This window comes from Coregonus clupeaformis, unplaced genomic scaffold (assembly GCF_020615455.1).
Source record: "Coregonus clupeaformis isolate EN_2021a unplaced genomic scaffold, ASM2061545v1 scaf0688, whole genome shotgun sequence".
NCBI lineage: Eukaryota > Metazoa > Chordata > Actinopteri > Salmoniformes > Salmonidae > Coregonus > Coregonus clupeaformis.
This window is the reverse complement of record NW_025534143.1, coordinates 155,741-171,884: the sequence shown is the minus strand read 5'-3', so window position 1 is coordinate 171,884 and position 16,144 is coordinate 155,741. Positions and strand designations below refer to the sequence as shown.

Here is a 16,144-nt window from a genome sequence, read left to right as displayed (position 1 = left end):
GAGAGAACTGTATGTTCACAGTTGACAGATCTAGGTCTTGAATTCCATTTGCTTATATTAGGGGAATATGCAGGAGTGGAATTTGGGAAAATCAAAAAAAGAGTGGCTCACCGGGCATTCAGCTCAAAAAAACATGTCAAGATGTCCCTACAGAAACATTTTCACTTTTTACATTCACATTCCGCCCCCCACGTCCACCCTTAGCCATGCAGTATCTTAATGGATTTCCTATTGCTGCAAAATAAACAAAAATTACGACTTAATAAATCCAACACATACAATTATTAATGATTTGGTGGACTCATAACCTGGCTTAGCACGGTTACGTCATGACTATACCCACTGGGCACAAACTGGTTGTATTGTGACACAATGTATTGTGATGTGGAATCTATGTGGAAAATACATTGAATTCGAAAACAACGTAAACTTATTTTCAGTGGCATGCTTCTCCTTCTCCACTTTGGCCAAGGTGAGCTCTAAGTCATCAATATCTTTCTTCAGCTCAGAGCACTCATCATCCAGCTTCCTCTTCTTGGCAGTCAGCTCAGAATTGATTTTGTCTTCATCATCCAGTCTCTCTGTCAACTCTTTCAGTTTGGCTTCAAGCTGTATTTTGCTTTTTATGAAAGCCTCATCTCTCCTCTGCATCCGAAAGAGTTTCGGAATCCTAGGAAAACCGATTGTCCAGTCAACGTGTCTGTCTAATGGAACACTTCTTAAACACTACAATGAACAAACTGATATAACAGTACCCCTCAGATGACTACAATAATGACCCTGTCTGTTTAAAAACAGTGATAGTTCATGTTGACAATTCTAATAGCACTTACAGATTGAACTTGTAACATGAGGTTTTGTTTCTCAGAGAACAGAGAAACCATCTTCTCCTCCAGTTCCTTTCTCTTGGCCTCTGCCTTTGCCAGGTCCTCCTTACATTTGACAAAGTCCTCCTTCATCTTTTCCACCTCCTTTTCACTCTCTGCACTCTTCAGAAGGGGCTTGATCTTGAAGTACAGCTTCATCCATGACCAGTGTTTCACATTCATGAATGAGCGGAGGTTGTATTGCAGAATGAACACACAATCTCTGAAAAATAGGTAATTGTAATGCCCAGTTCTAATGTTCTAAGCATGTACTTTCTTTTAAAGATAAGGATAAGAATATTTCAATTGATGGGTTGTCTTACTTCTTTATAGCCAGCTGAGAAAATTATTTTCTCATGAGGTACCCACGGCACAATGCTTGAGTGCCTGTCACCAGAGAGGCCAGTTTTTCATCTCGCAACTCTTCAAGAGTGCCCAGCAGACCGGCTTTAAAGAAGACCTGCAATGACGTTGTTTACTGAGACACAGATGCAGTTGATATACTGTAGGTGTATATACAGTGCCCTCCGTAATTATTGGGACAGTGACACTTTTTCTTAGAAGTGTTTAGAAACATATTCTATTCTTATTTCAATAAAAGTGGCTCCAAAATGACACAATACATTATTTACTATTAATTTCTATTGGGCACAAAATAATCTGAAACACAACCAAAACAAACAGAAAATGCATCCAACAAATTTGTAGTCACAAGCTTGATGTAGCCATTGTGTGCTAGGAATATGGAACCAAATACTAAACTTTTGACTACTTTAATACACATATAACTGAATTTGTCCCAATACCTTTGGTCCCCTAAAATGGGGGGCTATGTACAAAAAGTGCTGTAATTTCTAAACAATTTCAAATCCAAACTTTTGGAGTATAGAGCCAAAAGAAGAAAAAATGCTTCTGTCCCAATAATTACGGAGGGCACTGTATAAACACCAGGTGAAAATCAACAGAGATGAATGGCTATGTGGTTTTGCTAACAAGAGCATGTTTATACAGTGCCTGGCAAAAGTATTCATCATCCTTGGCGTTTTTCGTATTTTGTTGCATTACAACCTGTAATTTAAATGGATTTCTATTTGGATTTCATGTAATGGACATACACAAAATAGTCCAAATTGGTGAAGTGAAATGAAAAAAATAACTTGTTTAAATAAATTCAATAAAATAAATATCGGAAAAGTGGTGCGTGCACATGTATTCACCCCCTTTGCTATGAAGCACCTAAATAAGATCTGGTGCAACCAATTACATTCAGAAGTCACATAATTAGTTAAATAAAGTCTGTGTGCAATCTAAGTGCCACATGATCTCAGTATATACAGTGAGGGAAAAAAGTATTTGATCCCCTGCTGATTTTGTACGTTTGCCCACTGACAAAGAAATGATCAGTCTATAATTTTAATGGTAGGGTTATTTGAACAGTGAGAGACAGAATAACAACAAAAAAAATCCAGAAAAACGCATGTCAAACATTTTATAAATTGATTTGCATTTTAATGAGGGAAATAAGTATTTGACCCCCTCTCAATCAGAAAGATTTCTGGCTCCCAGGTGTCTTTTATACAGGTAACGAGCTGAGATTAGGAGCACACTTTTAAAGGGAGTGCTCCTAATCTCAGCTTGTTACGTGTATAAAAGACACCTGTCCACAGAAGCAATCAATCAATCAGATTCCAAACTCTCCACCATGGCCAAGACCAAAGAGCTCTCCAAGGATGTCAGGGACAAGATTGTAGACCTACACAAGGCTGGAATGGGCTACAAGACCATCGCCAAGCAGCTTGGTGAGAAGGTGACAACAGTTGGTGCGATTATTCGCTAATGGAAGAAACACAAAATAACTGTCAATCTCCCTAAGCCTGGGGCTCCATGCAAGATCTCACCTCGTGGAGTTGCAATGATCATGAGAACGGTGAGGAATCAGCCCAGAACTACACGGGAGGATCTTGTCAATGATCTCAAGGCAGCTGGGACCAGAGTCACCAAGAAAACAATTGGTAACACACTACGCCGTGAAGGACTGAAATCCTGCAGCGCCCGCAAGGTCCCCCTGCTCAAGAGAGCACATATGCAGGCCCGTCTGAAGTTTGTCAATGAACATCTGAATGATTCAGAGAAGAACTGGGTGAAAGTGTTGTGGTCAGATGAGACCAAAATCGAGGTCTTTGGCATCAACTCAACTCGCCGTGTTTGGAGGAGGAGGAATGCTGCCTATGACCCCAAGAACACCACCCCCACTGTCAAACATGGAGGTGGAAACATTATGCTTTGGGGGTGTTTTTCTGCTAAGGGGACAGTACAACTTCACCGCATCAAAGGGACGATGGACGGGGCCATGTACCGTCAAATCTTGGGTGAGAATCTCCTTCCCTCAACCAGGGCATTAAAAATGGGTCGTGGATGGGTATTACAGCATGACAATGACCCAAAACACACGGCCAAGGCAACAAAGGAGTGGCCCAAGAAGAAGCACATTAAGTTCCTGGAGTGGCCTAGCCAGTCTCCAGACCTTAATCCCATAGAAAATATGTGGAGGAAGCTGAAGGTTCGTTGCCAAACGTCAGCCTCGAAACCTTAATGACTTGGAGAAGATCTGCAAAGAGGAGTGGGACAAAATCCCTCCTGAGATGTGTGCAAACCTGGTGGCCAACTACAAGAAACGTCTGACCTCTGTGATTGCCAACAAGGGTTTTGCCACCAAGTACTAAGTCATGTTTTGCAGAGGGGTCAAATACTTATTTCCCTCATTAAAATGCAAATCAATTTATTAAAATTTTTACATGTGTTTTTCTGGATTTTTTTGTTGTTATTCTGTCTCTCACTGTTCAAATAAACCTACCATTAAAATTATAGACTGATCATTTCTTTGTCAGTGGGCAAACGTACAAAATCAGCAGGGGATCAAATACTTTTTTCCCTCACTGTATACACCTCTTCTGAAAGGCCCCAGAGTCTGCAACACCACTAAGCAAGGGGCACCACCAAGCAAGCGGCACCATGAAGACCAAGGAGCTCTCCAAACAGGTAAGGGACAAAGTTGTGGAGAAGTACAGATCAAGGTTGGATTATAAAAAAATATCAGAAACTTTGAACATCCCACGGAGCACCATTAAATCCATTATTAAAAAATGGAAAGAATATGGCACCACAACAAACCTGCCTAGAGAGGGCCGCCCACCAAAACTCACGGACCAGGCAAGGAGGGCATTAATCAGAGAGCCAACAAAGAGACCAAAGATAACCCTGAAGGAGCTGCAAAGCTCCACAGCGGAGATTGGAGTATCTGTCCATAGGACCACATTAAGCTGTACACTCCACAGAGCTGGGCTTTACGGAAGAGTGGCCAGAAAAAAAGCCATTGCTTAAAGAAAAAAATAAGCAAACACGTTTGGTGTTCGTCAAAAGGCATATGGGAGTCTCCCAAAACATATGGAAGAAGGTACTCTGATCAGATGAGACTAAAATTGAGCTTTTTGGCCATCAAGGAAAACGCTATGTCTGGCGCAAACCCAACACCTCTCATCACCCCGAGAACGCCATCCGCACAGTGAAGCATGGTGGTGGCAGCATCATGCTGTGGGGATGTTTTTAATCGGCAGGGACTGGGAAACTGGTCAGAATTGAAGTAATGATGGATGGCACTAAATACTGGGAAATTCTTGAGGGAAACCTGTTTCAGTCTTCCAGAGATTTGAGACTGGGACGGAGGTTCACCTTCCAGCAGGACAATGACCCTAAGCATACTGCTAAAGCAACACTCAAGTGGTTTAAGGGGAAACATTTAAATGTCTTGGAATGGCCTAATCAAAGCACAGACCTCAATCCAATTGAGAATCTGTGGTTTGACTTAAAGATTGCTGTACACCAGCGGAACCCATCCAACTTGAAGGAGCTGGAGCAGTTTTGCCTTGAAGAATGGGCAGAAATCCCAGTGGCTAGATGTGCCAAGCTTATAGAGACATACCCCAAGAGAGTTGCAGCTATAATTGCTGCAAAAGGTGGCTCTACAAAGTATTGACTTTTGGATGGGGGGGGGGTCGGGGGTGAATATTTATGCACGCTCAAGTTTTCTGTTTATTTGTCTTATTTCTTGTTTGTTTCACAATAAAAAATATTTTTGCATCTTCAAAGTGGTAGGCATGTTGTGTAAATCAAATGATACAAACCCCCCAAAAATCTATTTTAATTCCAGGTTGTAAGGCAACAAAATAGGAAAAATGCCAATGGGGTGAATACTTTCGCAAGCCACTGTAAAGTAATTGGATCCTCACCTTGGTATGTCCAAATTTATATTGTGTGTGATCGACATCAATTGATCCAAGAAGCTTCTCTGAAGCTTTCTTGCCATCGATGAACTGTTCCTCTGGGATAGCACTGGCATTCAAAATTCAGTATCTGTCCAGATTACAGAAGATGCAATGGCAGGCATAAGAGATTATTTAACTACCAAAATAATCTTGTGGTAGTTAAATGATGAGAATAAAGGTTTACCTCTGCTTGAAGTCAGCATATATAATCCTGCTTGGGAACCTCTTCCTGCAGATCCTGATACCCTCCAGCACACCATTACAGCGCAGCTGGTGAATAACCAGATGATTATCCATAATACCTGTATTCAACAGAAATGAAATAATAACATCACACACATGACAATTGCGCCATATTTTTGTTATGTATGCCAGCTTCCTCATCCTCATAATTCATGTCATAAATCAATTTTTTTTACATCAAATCTTTTCAGTGTTTTCCTCTGTAAAGTCCTGTGGTATGATCTCTTTGATGGACTTCTAACAAAAATAGTTATCTGTCAGCAGAGCAGTACCTGGTGTCTTCACTTCATTAGGAATCAGGCAACGTACAAAGTGAGGGTGAGTGCTCCTCAAGTTGGTCATTAACTTGCCAAGATTTTCCTGTGGAGGAGAGTATTGTCATTAGTATTAAACATATCCTTCGATATTAGCTGATATAAATGTCATATGAGTTGAGTCTACTGCAGCATGATTAGGTATTAATTTACCCTGAAAACAGCAGAGACCGTCTGGAAAGAGCCACCTTTTTGCTTTTTCCCCCCTTTCTTTTTATCGACACCACCAGCATCTTCATAAAAAAGAGACATTTACTGTACCAATACATGTAGGATTTATCTTTTGATTACTCATTACCATCCCACTGGGCACACACTGGTTGAATCAACGTTGTTTCCATGTAATTTCAATGAAATTACGTTGAACCAACGTGGAATATCCGTTGAATTGACGTCTGTGCCCAGTGGGATATGACGTGCATACTACCTGCATTACCAGCCGCAAAGGACGCATACAGCAAAGCCAGCAGTTTGACTGGTGACTTCTGGTACAGCTGCACAACAGACTCATTCAACGGGTCCTTGTTCTTGTCCAGCCAGCCAGTTAGACTGTGGTCCACATTACCAGCATAGTGCACCAGGGTGAAGTGGGCCTCAGGTTTGCCTTTGACAATCTTTGGCTTTTGGAAAGCTTGGTTCTTTCCAAGATGCTGGTCGTAGAGTTTGTTCTTGAAAGAAGTGTCTGAAGCCTTGGGTAACATACACTCCTCTTCAAGGATGGAGAAGATGCCCAATGGCTGTTGATGAAATCATTCTTACTTGAGGTAAAGGTATTGATTAAAAATGACATTTTCAAATTGCTGAAAGTGGGTTTTTAACATACCTTCTCAATAAGCTCAATGCAGGCAGCCAAGTCCATACCAAAATCAATAAACTCCCAGTCTATTCCCTCTTTCTTGTATTCCTCATGCTCCAGCACAAACATGGTGTGGTTGAAAAACTGTTGCAGTTTCTCATTAGTGAAGTTAATGCAGAGCTGCTCCAAGCTGTTGTACTGAGTAATAAGAATCAAACCATTAATATTGTTGTCCACTGAATGCGGCAGTCTCAACATAGTTGCATTTAAGATTGCTTAATGCTTTTTTAAAATACATTTTAGAAAGACAAGTATAAAGGAATTAGCTTACATCAAAGATTTCAAATCCAGCGATGTCCAACACTCCAATATAGAATTGTCTTGCCTGCTTCGTATCTAGCATCTCGTTTATTCTGATGACCATCCATAAGAACATCTTCTCATAGATGGACTTTGCCAGGGCGCCAACTGAATTGACTACCTAAACAGTATGTAATGTAGAATGATGAAAACTGTGCAAAAAGTAATCAGTCAACAGAAGATTAAATCTATTTGAACTGTTGAATATAGTACCTGTTGAACTGTCTGCCCCTTGGTGACAAACTCATTCCCGACCTTCACTCTGGGGTAGCAGAGAGCTTTCACTAAATCAGCAGAGTTCAGGCCCATGAGAAAAGCGACTTTGTCTGCCACTGGTGGATAAATATGATGATGGGTTATGAGCTGATGATGTGTGTCTTGAGATTTTATCATTTAAGTCCAAAACATTTGATAAAACTAAGATATCTCACCCTCAGTGCCATCAGGCTCTGCCTGTTCCTCACGCTGCTTCTGCCTGAACTTCAAGTTCCCATAATGCATCAGAGCACCAGTCAGCTTGTAGATGGCCAACTTCTCATCATGGTTGAAGCCCAAGATGCCAATGGCATCCTAGATAATTGAAAAACGTTGGCATTTACTATAACATGCAAGATTAATGTAACATGAAAATATGTGCATAACAAAATAATTGACTTCTCACATCTGTGGCCACCAGCTCTTCTTTGTCATCAATGCTGGCCACAGTGATCTGACCCTGACTGATCATTGGGAAATCATATGGGTTTGTCGTGATTAGAAGCATTTCTGTCAAGGAATAAAACAATTATTATTATGTGAATTATAATTAATGGACATTTTTGTAGGGGTTGATAAATTGGAAATTACAAACTTTAGAAGCCTTTTTAAAACTCAAATACACTACAAGTTTACATTTCCTGCTGTGCAGCAGCAACAAACAAGTGATCAATTTAAGATCCTACATCTGTAGTAAATTTCATTTAAGAATTTTAGAAATATGGTAGGTTCATATTCACATTATATTCTTACTGTACCGATAAGTTCTGGTTTGTGATTTGTCATGATCTGATAGAAGATATGGTAGCTCCTCTCCTCTAACAGTTGGAATGTCACTCTGGACTTCTCCAGTAAATCTAGACAGAGCAACAGTACATAGATGATGAATACTAGTTACATGTGATCAATTTAAAGGTCATGAAATTTAAGAGAACAAAACATACATGTTTCAATATCAGCAGAAGCCAATTTTCCTGTGGTTCCGAAGTGAATTCTGATGAATTTACCCTGTTGAAGTGGAATATACGTTTTGATTAATGAAATATCTCCTACTTTCATTTCAAGTAAAGAGAAGCTTTGAGGAAAGTTACTTACAAAACGAGAGGAGTTGTCATTCCTCACTGTCTTTGCATTTCCAAAGGCCTCCAGCAGAGGGTTGGCTGAATTGATTTGATCTTCCAGGGTGCCCTGGGGACCACATTCCATTACATACATCTGAACATCTCTTACAGTACTTGCCTTTACAGTATTCATTGTCATCTCTGCCTTACCTGTATCTTGCAAGTTTGCTCCTTCTTTTCAGTACCTCCAGCCACTGCGATTGTCGCAAAGTACTGGATAACACGTTTTGTGTTGACAGTCTTTCCTGCACCAGATTCTCCACTGTAAACACAGCGTGATTTTTACATTTTTGAATATTGAATCATCTACGCATTTTCCTCTGAATATTTAGACATTCTCAAAGCAAATGCAATTGACTCACGTAGTCAGGACAGACTGACACTCACTATCTGTGGGTTAAGTGGAAACGGACAAGTATTACTGGTATATTTGCAATATCATCCACTGTGGCTAAGTTAAACCCCTGAGGTGCTTGACACTCCTTTAGGTTGCCTTAATAATGACCAGCTTAAATAATTCAAAATTCTTACTTACCTGTAAGCATATTTTGATATGCATTATCAGAAATAGAGAAGATGTGTGGTGGGGCCTCCATACACTTTTTGCCTCTGTAGGCTGTCACCACCGATTGGTCGTACACTGGGAGCCACTTGTACGGGTTCACAGTAGCACAGAACAGCCCGGAGTAGGTCTATAAATGACAATTGATATTATGTTACATGATATGGCAGTAACCTAAACAAACAAGTGTCCTTATTAAAGCCCTACTTACATACAGTGAGGGAAAAAAGTATTTGATCCCCTGCTGATTTTGTACGTTTGCCCACTGACAAAGACATTAATGGTAGGTTTATTTGAACAGTGAGAGACAGAATAACAACAAAAAAAATCCAGAAAAACGCATGTCAAAAATGATATAAAAAGATTTGTATTTTAATGAGGGAAATAAGTATTTGACCCCCTCTCAATCAGAAAGATTTCTGGCTCCCCGGTGTCTTTTATACAGGTAACAAGCTGAGATTAGGAGGACACTCTTAAAGGGAGTGCTCCTAATCTCAGCTTGTTACCTGTATAAAAGACACCTGTCCACAGAAGCAATCAATCAATCAGATTCCAAACTCTCCACCATGGCCAAGACCAAAGAGCTCTCCAAGGATGTCAGGGACAAGATTGTAGACCTACACAAGGCTGGAATGGGCTACAAGACCATCGCCAAGCAGCTTCGTGAGAAGGTGACAACAGTTGGTGTGATTATTCGCAAATGGAAGAAACACAAAAGAACTGTCAATCTCCCTCGGCCTGGGGCTCCATACAAGATCTCACCTCGTGGAGTTGCAATGATCATGAGAACGGTGAGGAATCAGCCCAGAACTACAGGGGAGGATCTTGTCAATGATCTCAAGGCAGCTGGGACCATAGTCACCAAGAAAACAATTTGTAACACACTACGCTGTGAAGGACTGAAATCCTGCAGCGCCCGCAAGGTCCCCCTGCTCAATAAAGCACATATACAGGCCCGTCTGAAGCTTGCCAATGAACATCTGAATGATTCAGAGGAGAACGGGGTGAAAGTGATGTGGTCAGATGAGACCAAAATCGAGCTCTTTGGCATCAACTCAACTCGCCGTGTTTGGAGGAGGAGACCCCAAGAACACCATCCCTACCGTCAAACATGGAGGTGGAAACATTATGCTTTGGGGGTGTTTTTCTGCTAAAGGGACAGGACAACTTCACAGCATCAAAGGGACGATGGACGGGGCCATGTACCGTCAAATCTCGGGTGAGAACCTCCTTCCCTCAGCCAGGGCATTGAAAATGGGTCGTGGATGGGTATTCCAGCATGACAATGTCCCAAAACACATGGCCAAGGCAAAAAAAGGAGTGGCTCAAGAAGAAGCACAGTCTCCAGACCTTTATCCCATAGAAAATCTGTGGAGGGAGCTGAAGGTTCGAGTTGCCAAACGTCAGGCTTGAAACCTTAATGACTTGGAGAAGATCTGCAAAGAGGAGTGGGACAAAATCCCTCCTGAGATGTGTGCAAACCTGGTGGCCAACTACAAGAAACGTCTGACCTCTGTGATTGCCAACAAGGGTTTTGCCACCAAGTACTAAGTCATGTTTTGCAGAGGGGTCAAATACTTATTTCCCTCATTAAAATGCAAATCAATTTATAACATTTTTGACATGTGCTTTTCTGGATTTTGTTGTTGTTATTCTGTCTCTCACTGTTCAAATAAACCTACCATTAAAATTATAGACTGATCATGTCTTTGTCAGTGGGCAAACGTACAAAATCAGCAGGGGATCAAATACTTTTTTCCCTCACTGTAGATCATCCATGCTGCATAACGATCTTTGAGGTTATACAGCACAGACGGCTCGTTGAGGTAGGTCATCATGGCCATGTCCTCCATCTTATCATACTTTGGAGGATTAATCTGATGAACGTCCTCTTCCTTCATGGTTACTGTCTAAAAAAGTGTGTTTAAAATGATGACACACCATGCAATGAAAAGTTATTAATGCTTTTAACGTTGTTGTAGATATTTCAAAAATTCCATTTGAAATCAAATAACTCAGAGATTTGCAAATGGGAAAGTTTATAACTAATTGGTCAGATACAATAGGACCCACCTCTCCATTCCCACATTTCACTGTGACTTTGCCTCCTTCTCTGTTCTGGACGACTCCTTTGATGTACAGATCCTTGACATCTGGCACAAAGCAGGCATTCTTGGCATCAAAGGGCCGGGTCTGAGCCTCAATCCTCTCCTTCTCAGGCTGTGAAGATAGATGGCGGCTGCTCCAAAAGCGGCCATCTCCGCGTCCGAGCTCATGATGGCAGTTCACTGATTTACCTAGATATTAATAAGAAAACAAAACATACTACGTTTATTGTGCTTCTTTGTAAAATTGTGTATAATGTATTCATGAAATATCATATTTTTTATGTATTATGATGATATTGTCATCAAAAGTATTTTTCATCAAATGTCTTTCTGTCTTAATTTACTGTCCTCACACCACAATAGAATGTACACCGTTTACAGTGTGCCTCCGTTCTTCAAAATAAACACAAAAAGCACTATCACCAGAGTGTTAGTATAGGCTAATAAGTGGCTTTGTCTTTATCAATTTACTCCATGGTCCTGATGCGTGATTCCAGTTAAACAGAGTGCAGGACTATGCTCCCTGAACCTGACTTTGGATTGAAGACAGGCTGAGAATGGAAATGTATAGGCTCTTACCGCTGGTTAGCCTAGTAGATGCCAGGCCTCTCAGTGAAGAACACAGTGCAGTTGTGGTCCTTTTATGAAGATGAATGTGCTGGTCAAGCAAAAAATGGCCCTCCGAATTTGGGCATGTAATTCTACCCAAATCTCAAGTCACATTATCAATTTCTGCTCAACACTTACATATGGAGCAGGATCTTCAAGTGGTAATGGGGACGTGTCACCAGCAACACGTGATGATCCTCAAACTCTATTTTTACATACTTCGATCCTGTCAAACCATGCTGTTAGCTATTCACATACAGTACAGTAGGCTAATTAATGCATCTCAATTTTATGAATTGTATTTTCAAGGTTACAATAAACCAGAAGCACAGCATTTCTGTTATTCGGGGACATTTGTAAACGTTTTAATACACTTTGTTATTAGCAGTGTTGATTTGGAGGGTGAAGGTGTCATTGTGTGTATTTCTGGCTGTAAAATGTGTACCTTATATCACCCAATCAACACTACCCACTGGGTACACACTGGTTGAATCAACATTGTTTCCACGTCACGTGAACCAATGTGGACTAGACAGTGAATTGACGTCTGTGCCCAGTGGGTAGTGACTTCAAAATCCCTCTTCACCTAGTTGTATATCCTTGAGGAACACATGACCTTTAGTCACCTTCACGTTCAGCGACTTGGATACATGTGGGTTCCTTCAGCAATTTCACAAAATGTTTATTAGTTTGAGCAAACTCAAATTGCTCAATCATCTGTGTCACTAATTAAATCAACTCATCTTTATTAAATTACATCTCATTTGTTTGCTAGTTTCCTTGTGCGTGTAAACTGTAGTGAACCTTTGTTTCGGCAGTGTCCTATGGCTTAAGAGGGGATTCCCACAAATCCTTCCCCATCAGCTGCTTCCGTTGGAGGGGGCAGATGTGGCCCCCAGCTGGTAGTTTCTGTGGCTGGTCACTTATGTTGGGCGATTAGGCCTGGCTTGCAGTTGGCGTTCCAATTCATCCCAAAGGTGTTTGATGGGGTTGAGGTCAGGGCTCTGTGCAGGCCAGTCAAGTTCTTCCACACCGATCTCAACAAACAATTTCTGTATGGACCTTGCTTTGTGCACAGGGGCATTGTCATACTGAAACAGGAAAGGGCCTTCCCCAAGCTGTTGCCACAAAGTTGGAAGCACAGAATCGTCTAGAATGTCATTGTATGCTGTAGCGTTAAGATTTCCCTTCACTGGATCTAAGGGGCCTAGCCCAAACCATGAAAAACAGCCCCAGACCATTATTCCTCCTCCACCAGACTTTAAATTTGGCACTATGCATTGGGGCTGGTAGCGTTCTCCTGGCATCCGCCAAACCCAGATTTGTCCGTCAGACTGCCAGAGGGTGAAGCATGATTTATCACTCAAGAGAACGCGTTTCCACTGCTCCAGAGTCCAATGGCGGCGAGCTTTACACCACTCCAGCCAACACTCGGCATTGCGCATGGTGATCTTAGGCTTGTGTGCACTGCTCGGTCATTGAAACCAATTTCATGAAGCTCCCGACGAACAGTTCTTGTGCTGACGTTGCTTCCAGAGGCAGTTTGGGACTCGGTAGTGAGTGTTGCAACTGAGGACAAACGATTGTTATGCGCTATGCGCTTCAGCACTCGGCGGTCCCTTTCTGTGAGTTTGTGTGGCCTACCACTTTGCGGCTGAGCCGTTGTTGCTCGTAGACGTTTCCACTTCACAATAACAGCACTTACAGTTGACCGTGGCATCTCTAGCAGGGCAGAAATTTGACGAACTGACTTGTTGGAAAGGTGGCATCCTATGATGGTGCCACGTTGAAAGTCACTGAGCACTTCAGTAAGACCATTCTACAGCCAATGTTTGTCTATGGAGATTGCATGGCTGTGTGCTCAATTTTATACACCGGTCAGCAACGGGTGTGGCTGAAATAGCCAAATCCACTAATTCGAAGGGGTGTCCATATACTTTTGTATATATAGTGTAATTCACATTTTCTGTTACTGCATGATTATTTTCCTGCTGTAGCAAGCTAGCTCAAATTAAGATCCTACATCTGTAGTCAAACAATTGCTTTAGCTATGACATGAGCTTTCATATTTAGTGGATGTACCTCATAAATTGCAAGGTTACCATTTTTGAAATCAAAGGGCCTGTAATGGTTCTCTAGCTAGTTTTCAGATTAAAACATTATGGTATCAAGCTTCTAGATTTCCATATTCAAGGTTGCTGAGATACATTAAAGGAACATTTAGAACAAGCATGGGGAGTCTCACAGTGTTAAGTGAGGAGTGTGAAAGGCGGACTGAGGAGTGACAGTTTGAAAACACATTACAGCATTTAAAAATAAATTAAGATGGTTGAATGATTACACACTCACAGTAGCTCTTTTGTGGTCAATTAGAAAGAGCCATACCCATTACATGATGAGTTTGACCTTAGGTCCTTGTGGAGAAATATCACCTTGCTTATGTCTTGGGAGTGCTCCTGCTAACTAGTGGAACACGTTCACAGCATTCTGCTAAGGCCAGAGGGCAGGGTTGCACAACAACAGTCACAGAGGGCTGTGGTGTATGATGGTTTTGGTCCTCATCTTTTGATCAGAGACTATTTTATATCTGGGCAGAGAGAGAGTTGTTCATCCCTTCCATAGACGTTCTATTAAATCAAGCCGGCTTAGGGCTAAAGTGTTTACACTGATTTAAGAAAGGATACAAATTGATATCAATTATGTTTATGTAGCATATATTTTTCTAATATAAAATAAAATCCACTAACGGAAACCTCGAGTGCATTGTGTTATGTACTGTACTGTAATGAGACACTGCAGCTGTCATTTAATGCTGCTAAGCACCTGTCTGAACTGAGTGTCCAGTTCCTCAAGTACAGGGCTTCCCCATCATGTCCCCCCCATTGCCTTTGAGTGTTTATCGTCACACTTGTTGCCTCAGCCTGTGTCAATGTGACCCAGAGTGAAAGTCACACAGCAGTAATTAACTAACCCTTCATCAACAGGGTCAAGGACAGCTACAAATGTCATGTAAATGACAGCTGCTGCCAATTAGTGGAACTGAATGTGATGAGGGCTGTTCAAAACCAAGCTTTCAATAATCCACGCGGTACCTCGTACCTACAATGCTCACAAAATGTTGCGGCGTCATCATCTGTGCGTTAGTTAGGTGCATCAGAGAGTTACTTTTCTGGTGAGTATTTCCTCTTGATCCTTCCTTATAGGTGCACTGTGCAGCCGTTTACTTCTAATTTACATTTCTCTGTGTTTAAAAAAACAAAAGAATATGACTTAGCATTACATATCTTAGTACTATGCTATAACACAATATAAGATCCTAATTCAAAAGGTTATTACCTTATCATAATCCAACAAAACCCATTTTTTGCAGGGATGTGAAGTAGTGTTGTATTGTTTTTGTTCAACTGCAGAGAATGAGAACCAACAGTGTAACAGGAAGATACTGTTTGTGTACACTGAAGTGGCTGGTTGACCAATCACCAGTAAATAGGTCACTTTATAGCTTCAAACCATCCTACAAAATTATATTTTGATTCCTCCACTGCTACATATATACATGACAAGTTATCTGCAGGTGAAACTGTTGCGTTAACTTGTACGAATATTTGTGTGCAGCAATAGGATAGCAATGGGTAATAAGTTGGTGTGATTCAATTAAGCATGATTTTTGTTGCCTGCCACATTACAGAATAGCTTGATTATTGTAGCTTGATGTCACTTGTTTACACATTCACTCATTCTCTCTCTCCCGCTGTGTGGGGATGTGTGTTGGGTGGGAGTGTTGAAGACAAAGGAAGTGTCTCCATCTGTTGGTCGTTGAACAATACTACATCAAGGGAACCAATGCAAGCAGTGAGCAACTGTTTTTGCAATCATATGAATATCTATCATGAGTTCCATCCTTAAGGATCTCATGTTAACAGCATGTATGTCAGATTAACAAGACAGTGTTCCTTGATCTCTGTGCTTCACACAATGTACCCATCAAAACCAATGTTTTTTTCTGTCGTTATTAAGCTCTGAGTTTGGATGTTTTAATGAGATAGGATGCATTTTATGATTAGAGTGAGCTGGGGGAGAGGTTCAGGAACTCACACAGTGATTCTGGTATGCACAGTATCTATATGTGGAGAGTAAGTGGACAATGTGTTTGCATTCTCAACGTCCTAATATCTTTTCATCTTCTAAAGTCATTGCGTATTCATGATCGTTACTGATAAAAGCAGTGGATGATTTTGATGTACTGTGGCTTCTGACAGTCTCTTTGATAAATGAGAGATTAGTTATTGTTTGAAGTGGACACCTCTGACATAACTCTGTATGAGGGGAAGCTAATCTCCTGGAGTATAAGTGTATCTCCAAAGATGCCTGGCATTTTAATCAAATGCTTTTGGATTTTATTTTTCTGCACTCTGTCTCGCCTAGAATCAAGCTGTATGTCTCCTACAGTCTATGTCAGCTGTTGTCCAATAACTATTCCTGGAATCAGCAAGTTGAGCTGTCAGTATTCACTCAAAGTTGGATCCAGAGCTGTCTCCAACATACTACAGAATGTAATTTTGCTTTTAAACTATTGTTAAAATATAGT

At 41.1% G+C, this 16,144-nt stretch overlaps 1 pseudogene; it reads right to left on the bottom strand.

Moving 5' to 3' along the window:
* Positions 1 to 200: 200 nt before the first annotated feature.
* Positions 201 to 11,115, bottom strand: LOC123485433 (annotated as a pseudogene).
* Positions 11,116 to 16,144: the final 5,029 nt, after the last annotated feature.